The following is a 12,687-nucleotide window of genomic DNA, read 5'->3' as shown; positions in this document are numbered from 1 at the left end:
CTAGGATTTCCATGGCTGTCCGTTCACAACCCTGTAATTCCCTGACACCAGGGTGAGTTGACCAAGTGGTCTACCTTCTATGAGAGTCACTGTTCCTCAACCATGTTATACCACTATTATTGAAAGTCCCACCAGTACCAAGGCAGTCACTATCCCCCCATGTTATGATGACCTAGCAGAGGTCTTTAGTAAAACCAAGGCTACACAACTACCACCTCACCGTCCATCAGATTGTAATATTGACTTACTCTCCAATGCCATGCCTCCCAAGAGTCGTATTTACCCATTATCTCGAACTGAAACCCGAGCCATGGAGGATTATATTGAGGAGGAATTAAGTTCTGGATTAATTCGGCCCTCTACGTCACCAGCTACAGGAGGGTTCTTCTTTGTGAAAAAAAAGATGGAGGACTGAGGCCCTGTATTGATTATAGAGGACTGAATAATGCTACTGTAAAATTACGATACCCCTGGCCATTGGTACCTTCAGCCCTGGAACATCTCCGTTGGGCTAGAATATTCAGTGTTTATAATTTGGTCCGGATTAAGGATGGCGATGAAAGGAAAACTGCCTTCCTCACCACCAGGGGGCACTATGAGTATTGTGTCATGCCGTTTTGACTCGCCAATGTGCCAGCTTTCTTCCAGTCCTTCATCAATGAGATCTTCCGAGACTTAATAAACCTGTACGTAATAGCCTACAACAAATACATCCTGATCTACTCGAACTCTGAAGAGGCACACATTAAGCATGTTAAGACCGTCCTTACTCAATTGCTGAAAAATAAACTTTATGTAAAGGCAGAGAAATGTGAGTTTCATGTCAGAAAGACAGCGTTTCTTGGTTATCACATAAGTCACCAGGGTTTTCAGATGGATGAAGCCAAGGTCAAGGCAGTCACTGAAAGGCCACAACCATCCACCGGCAAAGAGCTTCAAAGGTTTTTGGGGTTTGCTAATTTCTACAGACGATTCATTAGAAACTATAGTATGGTTGCTTCCCCTCTGACATCTCTGCTAAAAGGAAAACCATCAAACTCAAATGGAATAAAGAGGCCACTCAAGCATTCAATACTCTGAAAGCTAGGTTTACCACAGTCCCCATCCTCAAACATACTGATCCTGTTCATCGTGGAAGTGGATGCTTCTGACTCGCCATGGCCAACCTGGTAAGCTATATCCCTGTGCATTCTTCTCACGAAATCTAACAGCATCTGAGAGAAATTATGATGTCGGAAATAAAGAAATGAAAGCTTTAGCATAAGTTCTGCCGGGCAGACTCAATTGTTAGCGTCACTTATTACCTTCTCAATTGTCCAATCATGTTCTATTAATAGAAGTATAAAGGACCTGTGATTACACTTGTATTAGTTTGCAGATGCTGAACGCTTCACTCACCACCAACCACCCCTCCACCACCAAGATGGTTTCCTCCCTCACCAATAACAAAGCTTCTTCTCTCCATCTTCCTTACCACCGCAGGATGTTTCTTCCCCTCCAACCACCCCACCACCACCAGAATGGTCCCTCCTAAAACCTTACAGGGGTCGGCTGCGCCCCTGCATACTCCCCTCATCCGTAGTCATTGCCCCGATTACCTGGGATATCATGGAAGAGATACAATGAGAACAGCTCCAATAACCAGCACCTGCCGACTGCCCACCTAATGAACACTACGTTTCACACAATCTACGTTACCGGGTAGTGCAATGGGTCCACACCTCTGACTTGTCCAATAGTTTCACTGCAATTCTAGTTATCATAGATCAGTTCTCCAAGTCATGTCAGTTGATCCCCTGGAAAGGACTCCCCACAGCCATGGAAACCGTACAGGCAATTTTCCACCATGTCTTCAGGAACTATGACATCCCGGTGGATATTGTTAATGACAGAGGCACTCAGTTCACGTCCCAAGTCTTGAGAGCAGTTAACCACCTGCAAGCAAACAGATAAGTGGAACAATTAAATCAAGAACAAGGCAGATACCAGCGATCATATTGCAGCAGAGAACAGCATAGATGGTCGGAATTCCTCTAATGGGCAGAATACGCGTAGAATTCGCTGACTCACTCATCAACAGGCCTGACTCCTTTCCAGTGCGTCCTTGGCTATCAACCCCCTATGTTGTGGCCCATGTCCAACGGCTAATCAGAACTACCAGCCCGAGCTCCGCGCTTCGTCTCCAGCTCGCTATTTATGATGACAGTTTGGGATTAGAAAAATGTATGCATCAAGCTCTCCGAATCCATCTTAGATTGCAATCCTGTTACCGAGAAATTCCTGCTCCAGTCCCCGCTCCTCATTAGAAGATATCCAAAGAATCACCAGAACCTGACTCAGAAAAAAATGCAAGTAGAAACCCAAAAACTGTCCCCAGCTGAGCGCAACCGTTGGCGTGAATTGAACCTATGACTCTACTGCAGAAACGAGGGACATATTTTATGAAGCTGCCTGTCACGCCCTCCCCGATTAATGGTGAGTTCAGTCCACCATCACCTTTCTGTTTCAACCCCGTTAACAGTAAAAGTCTTCATCTTTCAAGTCTTTCATCTTTGTCTTTCAGAAGACAAATGCCAGAATAATGAGCTGCATAATGAGCCTTTCAGTCAGCTGTGTCACTGAGAGGGGAAGAGTTACAAGAAAGAATGTGAGGACAAAATAAGTCTATATAATTTTATGTTTGTAGTTTATTTAGAATATATTTAATTATCCCACACCATAATTTAATATCCACGTGGTTGTTAAGGAAGCAGACAGACAACCAGGTAAACAATAGTGAAGGTGGTTTATTTTGAACAGCTGAGTGGCAGATTGAATGGATGTGCAGGAATGGGTGATTGTCAGAGTTCAGGTGTGAGGAATCCTTGAGTTTGACCCGTGAATGGATGACAGTACTTTTCGTAGAGGGAACAGCGAACGGCACTTGCCAGGATAGGTTAGGACTGGGGTTGTGGAGGATGACAGACCTATGGCACACACTCACGCACCACTGACAGGACTGACTGGATTTAGGCTCGCACACTCCTGGAGAAAGGATCTTGACAGACAGGGATCGTCAGCGAATACTGGTAAGTAAACACAAGAAGATTTGATTAGTGACACTCGCAGAGAGAAACACTATGAGTCTGCTTCGTACAAACGAGCCCGGACAATGAGAGGTGCGTGGTGTGTGCTTATAAAGCAGAGTGGCTGATGGAGTGCAGGTGTGTAGAGTCAGAACTCAGGTGACTGTGATCGCTGCGTGATTGTGGTGGAGGAACCTGGCCCATCAGAGACAGTGGGAGTGCAGTTAAACAGTTTATTAGGAACAATCAAAGCTGATTCTGAAACTGATTTTTTTACATCATCACTCCAGTCACACAATCCTTCAGAAATAATTTTAACAATATTATTTTCAAAAAAAAAAAAAAAAAAAAAAAAACATTTATTGTTATTATTATTGAAAGAACAGCATTGCGTTATATGTGTTACAGTTACATTTATTTGTTACATTTATATTATTTGCATCAAGCTTTTGAATGGTATAGTATTGTATATTGTTATTGAAAATATTGCAATATTGCACTTGATTATGCATTTAGTCAGGAATTATAGTTTGGAAAAGTATAAATAGTAAAATGTTTATACATTATGTGAAAACTAGTACAAGTATATAAATAAATAAAAATAGATTTACTCATGTTTATGATCTCTGCTGAATAAAGTGCTTCATTCTTTTTTTCATAGAAAATCCAAATCTCAAATCCTCAACCACATCACGTATTTTTGGGGAGAATTATGTCTTATTCCTCTCATCATGAAGCAAGCAGTAAAATAAAAAAAACTTGAAGAACAGTCTTGCAGCGTTGTCTTCTGTTGTGTGTGCATATTCAAGGCGTGTGCTTCAGTGAAACGCATTAGAAGATAAGGAAGTGAGACATGAAAAACAGACATTGCATTATTTTCATATGGATTACTTTATCACAGAATATTTGTTTTCGGCAGCACTTGTTTAGTTTGAAAGTAGACATGCCAGGCTTTATATATAAAAAAAGACATAAAAATAAGACATACTGTAATAACAACAAAACTTTGTGCACTTATAAAATACAGATACGAAACAAGGTGTGCTGTCTGCAGCCTTTGTCTGCGCTGATCTTCATTTAAAAACACGTCATTATAATGAACAGTAACTCAGTGAATACTCAACGAAGAGACATGGAATATATATATATATATTGTTATTATGTCTGTATACAAAAAAGTAGACCCTTTACAGATTCGATTGATGTATTTCTCTTATCTGTACAATCAAAACTGAAAGTGTAATTTAAGTTATTTTCTGGGTTATCAGGAGAAATTGCCCCATAACACGTATATGCGTTAATCAACTTCAGAGGGTTAATATCACTATTAGCTTAACTTCTGGTTAACAACCACAGGCAAACAGACAAATGGAGCGAAAGATCCAGGAAGTCAGTCGGTTCCTCAGAATGTTCTGCCTTTTCAACCAGAATCTCTGGAGCCGCTACTTAGTCTGGGCAGAATATGCTCAAATTCCAGTACACTAGACTCCAATCCAGTGTATCCTAGGTGATCAGCCCCCACTGTTTCCCTGGTCCGGTAAACCCTCCGAAGTCCCCGTCATAAATATAATGGTTGCAAGACAGTGAAAGAGATTGGAATCAGGCACACCACCACCTTCAACAGGCAATAAACTGGCACCAGCTAACTGCTGGGCAATTGGTCTGGCTCTCCACCCGTGACATTTGATTGAAGCAATCCTGCCGTAAGCTAAGTCCAAAGTACATTGGTTCCTTCCCAACAGAAAAACGAATCAACCCAGTTACTTCCCGGCTTCACTTACCTGCCCAGTACCTGATACACCCCACCTTTCATGTCTCCCTATTAAAACCCCATTACTCACCTGTTTCTGTTCTCTCTGCTGACGCGGACACTGGTGGGGGGGTAATGTCAGGGACCAGTCAAGCCCAGTCCCATCCATCTCACAATGATCACATTCACCGGAATATTGTGGTTTATAACTCCTCGCCGAACTCCCCGCTGCTCTGTATCTTGCTCTCTCATTGGCTGTCGTTCATCGCCGATGTAGTTTTCAGTCAGAACACTTTTCAGACAGCATGATTTTGAATCGCCAACAGGTCCAGATATTTAGCATGCCAAATATCTTAAGGGCATCGGTGAATCCTCAACGATTTCTCAAAACCTGTTGGTGAGCCAAAAACAGGGCTAAAATCGTGTAGTCTGAACTCGGCTTAACCTAACCTAACCCGTGTTGGAACTATGACATGAAGGGGTGTAAACAAGTTGGGGCCCATTGGGCCCAGGCTGAAAGTGATCTGCCAAAATGAGGGGCTTGTTCTGGCACAAATTAAGCCCTGTCTGTTGTTCACATATGTTGGCTGCTCTCGTATTGTCACACTGTTACCATTGTCATGGCTGTCGATACGTGTCGGTGGTCATCATACGCGTATCGACGATACATTAAGTCTACAACACAGGATGTTATATTGGCGAAAAAATCCTTGAGAAGCTCTTCCAAAAAAAAAAAAAAAAAAAAAAGTTAAATAACTTCTGCATCTTGTAGTATCACGAGACCTGAAGGGTACTCTCCTATGCCTCATGCCAATCTCAGGGACACGCTGCTTCGTCTTGTGGTCAGAAACACCACTGCTGTATATTTGGGGCCAGACATAGTCCCCCGCGGGGGGTTGGCTGCTTTTTTCTACCACTAAAGAGAACACCCTTTGCTGCTATAACTGCAGGGGTCTGCTGTTCTATACCTCAGTGAGGTATGAAAGCCCCTTCAAAAAAAAAGGGGGGGGGGGGGGGTGCTGTTCTTTCCCACTGTAGAGAACACCCTTTGGTGCTATAACTCCCGGGGCATGATTTTCATCTCTCAACAGGGGATGAACACCCCTCGTTACTTAAATTAAGAAAGGGGCCTGCTATGCTCCCACTCTGCTAGCCAGTAGGCTATGTTAATGATATCTCAGTAACATTGTCTTTACCCTTTTGCAGGATTGAACAAGGATGGTTTGGGGTTCTTCTTCGGGCAAGTTAATACCTCTCATTATGTTTGGGGGGTTAATGTTAAAGCACTTGTATTTTCACTTAATTTTGGAGGAAGAACCCCCATAAGGAACCATACCACCAAAGATAAATTGTTTCAGTAAACTCAAGTAACTTGTCAAAGTGGTTCTGTCTGAAATGCAGCGCAGCGTTAGTTCAGTCAGGCCATGTAGGCATAGTGCTGCGACCAGCTGATGTGTTCAGCTGTCAAATCACTCCAATCACTACCATTCTCCTATTAGACACTGGACATATATACATGGCATTACTGCTCAGTAAGAATGCTCAAAGTGCTTGCAAACCCTCCCTCCCTCCCCATTGTAAGCATGAGCATATTATTGTGCACCTTCTAGTTGTCATCTTCTTTTGTTTCAGATCACTAAGGCTTTCAAGTCCCGGCTGGCATGGACCTCACTTCTGAGAGTCACTCATCCTCATAACCAAGCTGCAGTATAGACATTCCACAGACACATCTACACAATTACCACTGTTCGCTTTTAAAGACATTTCTAAGTGTCTTATTTGTCTATGTATTTAGAAGCTGATGGTTCTGGGGGGTTAATGTTAAAGCTATTGTATGTTCAATTAATTTTGGAGCAAGAACTCCCATAAGGAACCATACCGCCAAATATAAATTGTTTCAATAAACTCCAATAACTTGCCAAAGTGCTCATGTCTATTTTTTTTTTCTGCCATGAGTCAGAGCATGAATGAAGAGACCTGTCACATTGCATGAATTCATAATTGCTTTAATGTCCTCTACTTTCTTACTCTTTGGTAAATATGTTTTGATTTTGTTTTTTTAAAAGTATGTCTAACCATGATACTGTTAGAAGAGTTCATTTTTTAGAGTAAGGGGGAAAGTATACTGGAACAAACATGTCATCTCTGAGCACTTTTACAGTCAAAATATAACAGCTGAATTCATTTTTCATGATTTTTTTGTAATTTATAGACTTTGAAATTTATTTATAAGATTCTTCGAACATCACAGAATCTTCCAGTACCTCCAGGTTGTGATTCTCTTTTACCTCTAAGCAACCCTTGGATCAATCCTCCCAACTCTCACAGAGCCAAGATTACCATCCTGCAGATGCAACAGAATCATACACGCACAAAAAAAAAAAAAAAAAAACCTTCAGGTGCAAAGTTGATCTATTTGTTTTGCTTTGTTCTTTTGTCAGTGTCAAAGCTTTGAAGTCATCTATAATTCCAAAAGGGTTGATTTTGAGTTTTTTGCAAACTATGACAGGACGCCATCATTATTTTCTTACAATGAAAGCAGAATAAAACAAGATCTTGACAAAAACACATCTCTCACTCACTTTTCCTCTCGCGCTGTCCTTCTTCTGCTTCTTTCTCTCTGTCAGTTCTGACTGCTCTGAAAACTCAGTTACACTTTCAATTATCCTCAACAACAGAGACCTCACAAGTGAGACCAAAAACTGTCAAAGCAGTGGCACTGCGCCTGTCAGCTTGGAAATCATTTAGTGTCACTCTCTCTCTCTCAGCTCTCTGACATTAGCTGGTTTTCTATGTGTCCGATTTGTGACAGGTAACAGTGTGCACCAGAAAAGGAGGGAAGAACAGGAATGAGATGTTTTTGCTGTTGTTCGTTCTTTGAGATTTCACTCTCTGCTAATTAACAGCATTCAAAATAAGCACAAAAAGAGGTTTGCTTTTATTTTCTTTGTTTGATTAGAATAGGCTGAAAATGCTTTTGGATCTTCCTGTTTACTACCTGTTCAACTCTATGATTAAAACTAATTTGCTCTCTACAACTGGCATGGTCTTTATTATTTCGCTGTGGTAACACTTTAGAATAGGTAACACTTATTAGTTGCTTATTAGCATGCATATTACTAGAATATTAGCCATGTATTACTGCTAATTAAGAGCCTATTCTATGCCTTATTCTACATCCCTAATCTTACCCAATACCTAAACCTAACAACTACCTTACTAACTTTTAATAAGCAGCAAATCAATAATTTATTGAGCGAAATGTCATATTTAATAGTTAACTAGTGTTTCCTATTCTAAAGTGTTAGCTTTGCTGTTAACTATACAATAAACATTTCAGCCCACAGTCAGCCTCAGCATTGTTTACAGGAGTTTGTTTTGTTCAAATTGTTACTAATATAGTACAGTGGAAAAGAGAAATAATCTATTGTGTATATGTACACAGAGTTGTGACTAATCAGCCTATAAACACAATGGAGAACTTGTGAAGCACACCTTGACAAAATTCATTATAAAATGACTAGGTCCATGAGAACTAGCGTTGGGAATCGAAAATCTATTCCAGAATCAGATACTTAAGGTCAGGAAACGGATACTTGTTGTTCAATTCCAGACTGCAGCAAAGTCAGATTGTACAGAAGAATCATCTGTTTCCTTTGGTCTTGTCCCGATGGCTGTAAAGATTTTAAAATCTATACAATGTCTGATAGGGAGCCAGTGCAGTGTTGACAGAATATTGTCATACTTCCTGGTTCTAGTAAGGAATCTAGATGCTGCACTTTGGACTAGCTGGAGTTTGTTTATTAAGCGTGCAGAACAACCACCCAATAAAACATTACAATAATCTAACCTTGAGGTCATGAACACTTGAATTAATGTCACTGCATTTGACATTGAGAGTCATAATTTATATATATATATTTTTAGTTGGACAAATTCAGTTTTACAAATGCTAGAAATGTGGCTTTCAAAGGAAAGATTGTTATCAAATAGCACACCTAGGTTGCTAACTGATGATGAAAAATTGACAGAGCAGCCATCTAGTTTTAGACAGCATTCTAGATTATTAGATTATTTGTAGATTATTTTAGGTCCTATTATTAATACCTCTGTTTTTTTTTTTTTTTTTCAAAATTGATCCGTAAGAATAACTGCTCCTCATGCAGGTTTTTATATCAAAATTATTCAAATTGGTATGATTATCCGGGCCTCAAAGAAATATAGAGCAGAGTATCATCAGAATAACAGTGAAAGCCAACACCGTGCTTCCTGATGATACTGTATCTCCCAAGGTTAACATGTAAAGCATGAAAAGTAATGGCCCTACTACAGAGCCTTTAGGTACTCCATACTGCACTTGTGATAGATATGATAATTCTTCATTCACGGCACCGAATTGATGGTGGTCAGAAAAGTACGATTTGAACCATCCTAATCTACACACGGAACCCAGCCCTCTAACGATTCTCAAAGATTCAGTGATACAGGCCATGGCACCAGATTTTCTGCCACATCTAGCTACCGAGGGGATGGTGGAGCTCGACGAACTGGGCAGGGCACACCCTATACCAGATAAGCCAGGTTGATGATGTTCCAGATTCTCCACTTGGCCCTCCTCTGAGGGAGGGAGAGGTGCCCAATGATCTGTTTCCTCCATCTTTGAGTAACTCGTCCCGGGTCCTCTCACTCTTATGCTCACTACCAGGTTTGATGGGGGCCAGGACGGGTGGGGTGGCCCGTCTATGCCCAGCTCCATGGAGGCTGCTTGTTGGAGGGAGGGAGAGGTGCCCAATGAGCTGTTTCCTCCATCTTTGAGTAACCCGTCCCGGGTCCTCTCACTCTTATGCTCACCACCAGGTTTGATGGGGGCCAGGACGGGTGGGGTGGCCCTGCTATGCCCAGCTCCATGGAGGCTGCTTGTTGGAGGCTGCTGCGGATGCAGAGCAGGAGTGAGGACGGACACAGGGGGCGGGCCTCAGCGACGAGCAGGCTGGGGCACTGTGGCCTGCTGATAGGTGGAGGGTGTGACAAACTGCCTCAGTCTGTTTCTGTGCATCTGAGAGCTGCTGGGCCAAGCTCTCAACAGCGTCACTGAAGAGGCTGGTCTGGGACACAGAGTCGTTAAGGAACCGAGCTTTGTCTGCATCACTAATATTGACCAGACACTGCCAGAGATGGCTGTCCTGGACCACTAGTGTGGACATCACATGACCCAGAGAACTCACTCGGAGCACAAGGTTAGTAGTGGTTTGGAGCTCTTTCAGAACTTCCAGATCATGTCCACCCTCATGCAGGCACTTTAGTGCCTCGGCATGATGAACATGCAGTAATATCGTAGCATGTAAGGCAGAAGCAGCTTCTCCACAGGCTGTATAAGCATAACTGACAGGCCAGAGGAGTACCTACAGACCCATGGGGGAGGCGTGGTTCACCCCGCTGAGTGGAGGTGGTATTAAGACACAACTGCATCCCAACTTACTGCTCCACCAGGGGGAACCCCATATACCCCCTAGCTGCACCACCATCGAGGATGGTGTGGGAGCAGGAACCAGCAGATTGTATCCGGAAGTAAAAGGTGCCATCCATGATCTGCTCTTCATGCACCTCCAGGAAGAAAGGCACAGAGGTGGGGCACAGAGAACCAGAGCGAGCCACTCCGAGAAACCAATCGCACCCCATCAAACCTGGTGGTTTCCACTCAAGCGCTACCCACTCTGCAGCCCGGGAAAGCATAGCCAGCATCTCCATTAACGATTCAGGACTTGCCACCACCCCGGAGGGTGACAGCACTGCCAAATCTTCCTCTCTAGAGAGCTCTCTCTCCATTACAGTAATCGACATCTGGTCAATGGGAGGAGCACCGAAGGATACAGCTGGTACGCTTTTTGAAGTTCCTTTATCGACTGGTTGTGAAGTGCTTGAGGAGCGATGGTCCCCCGATGGTTGGTTCCATGAGCGATCATGACCATCACCCGGTGCAAGGTAATAACCGCATCCAGAAATGCAAGGGTGAAACGGCATCTTTAAAAAGATGATCTGTCTTCTTTACAAAGATGCACCCGCACCCGTGTAAGCTCTTTCAGGGAAATGCTCTTTTAGGTGCTGATACCCACAGGAGAAATGGGCGTTTGCAGCACAACAGGGGATAATGCAGCCTGAAGTGCACAGCCCACTTGACACAGCAATGACCACCGCTGAAGTGCTGTCCTCCAACAAAAAAAGCAGCCAAGAGCGCACTAAACTCGTCATACACGAAGCTGTTTGGGAGCAGCAAAACATTGTTGGTATCGTTGCACTTGCTGCCTTTTTACGCTCACGCTGTGATCAGTGGCAGCTGGATGCAATAAATTCAAGTTTATTTTATTTGTATAGCGCTTATTACAAAATAAATCGTTACAAAGCAACTTTACAGAAAATTAAGTTTCTACAATATTTAGTAGTAGCTAGTAGTTTGTGCACATTTGACAGGATTTTAGAAAAAATAATAATAATAATACAAGACGTAGTCAGCTAGACGATGAACTATCAATATTATTAAGTTATTATATGATTCAGTCACACATTTAGCAATAATAGTTAGTTCTGTTTGTTGATTCAAGGTTAGCATCATCTGGGGTCCTCTGAGGGTCAGCATCATCTCTTCTCAGGTGTTCTGGATCCAGACTGGAGCTTGTTTAAATCCTAGTTACCACGGGATGTAAATCCCGTGGCGAAACATAGAAACAAAATACAGACATCATTAGCATAGCTGCTGATCCAACAAAGTAAAATTAGTTTAACCCAAGCTAATGAATAAAAATGCAACTTTGAACAGATGCAACTACACTCACAATTAAAAAGAAACATTATTCGAATGCTTGGCGAAAGAGATGTGTTTTTAATCTAGATTTAAACAGAGAGAGTGTGTCTGAACCCCGAACATTATCAGGAAGGCTATTCCAGAGTTTGGGAGCCAAATGTGAGAAAGCTCTACCTCCTTTAGTGGACTTTGCTATCCTAGGAACGACCAAAAGTCCAGCGTTTTGTGACCTTAGGGTGCGTGATGGATTGTAACGTGGTAGAAGGCTAGTTAGGTACGCTGGAGCTGAACCATTTGGGGCCTTAAAGGTAAGTAATGATAATTTGTAACTGATACAGAACTTAATAGGTAGCCAGTGCAGAGACTGTAAAATTGGGATAATATGATCATATTTTCTTGACCTCATAAGGACTCTAGCTGCTGCATTTTGGACGACCTGTAGCTTGTTTATTGAAGAAGCAGGACAACCACCTAGAAGTGCATTACAATAGTCCAGTCTAGAGGTCATGAATGCATGAACTAGCTTTTCTGCATCAGAAACAGATAACATGTTTCGTAGCTTGGCAATGTTTCTAAGATGGAAGAATGCAGTTTTTGTAACATTGGAAATATGATTTTCAAAAGACAAATTGCTGTCTAATATAACACCCAGATTTCTGACTGTAGAGGAAGTAACAGTACATCCGTCTAGTTGCAGATTGTAATCTACAAGATTCTGTGTAGTGTTTTTTGGTCCAATAATTAGTATCTCTGTCTTATCCGAATTTAATTGGAGAAAATTGTGTGTCATCCAATCTTTTAAATTTTTAACACACTCTGTTAGCTTAGATAATTGGGAAGTTTCATCTGGTCCTCGTTGAGATATATAGCTGAGTATCATCAGCATAACAGTGGAAGCTAATTCCGTATTTTCTAATAATATTACCAAGGGGCAACATATATATTGAAAATAGAAGGGGACCTAGGACGGATCCTTGTGGCACTCCATATTTTACTGATGATAAATGAGATGACTCCCCATTTAAGTAAACAAAATGGTAGCGATCGGACAGGTAGGATCTAAACCATCTTAG

At 42.0% G+C, this 12,687-nt stretch overlaps 1 protein-coding gene across 2 annotated transcripts in view; it reads right to left on the bottom strand.

The window, feature by feature from the left end:
- LOC128016640 (uncharacterized) overlaps positions 1–12,687 on the bottom strand; it is a 46,193-nt gene that overhangs the window by 30,274 nt on the left and 3,232 nt on the right. Inside the window, exon 2 of one of the 2 annotated variants that reach the window (XM_052601310.1) lies at positions 11,278–11,496. The exons of the other annotated variant lie outside the window; for it this stretch is intronic. The gene's annotated coding sequence lies outside the window, so the exon portion shown is untranslated. Of the gene's footprint in view, positions 1–11,277; positions 11,497–12,687 lie in introns of those variants that run through there. 2 annotated transcript variants of the gene reach the window in all.

Source organism: Carassius gibelio, chromosome A7 (assembly GCF_023724105.1).
Source record: "Carassius gibelio isolate Cgi1373 ecotype wild population from Czech Republic chromosome A7, carGib1.2-hapl.c, whole genome shotgun sequence".
NCBI lineage: Eukaryota > Metazoa > Chordata > Actinopteri > Cypriniformes > Cyprinidae > Carassius > Carassius gibelio.
The sequence above is the reverse complement of the archived record's forward strand: the minus strand, read 5'-3'. Positions and strand labels throughout refer to the sequence as shown.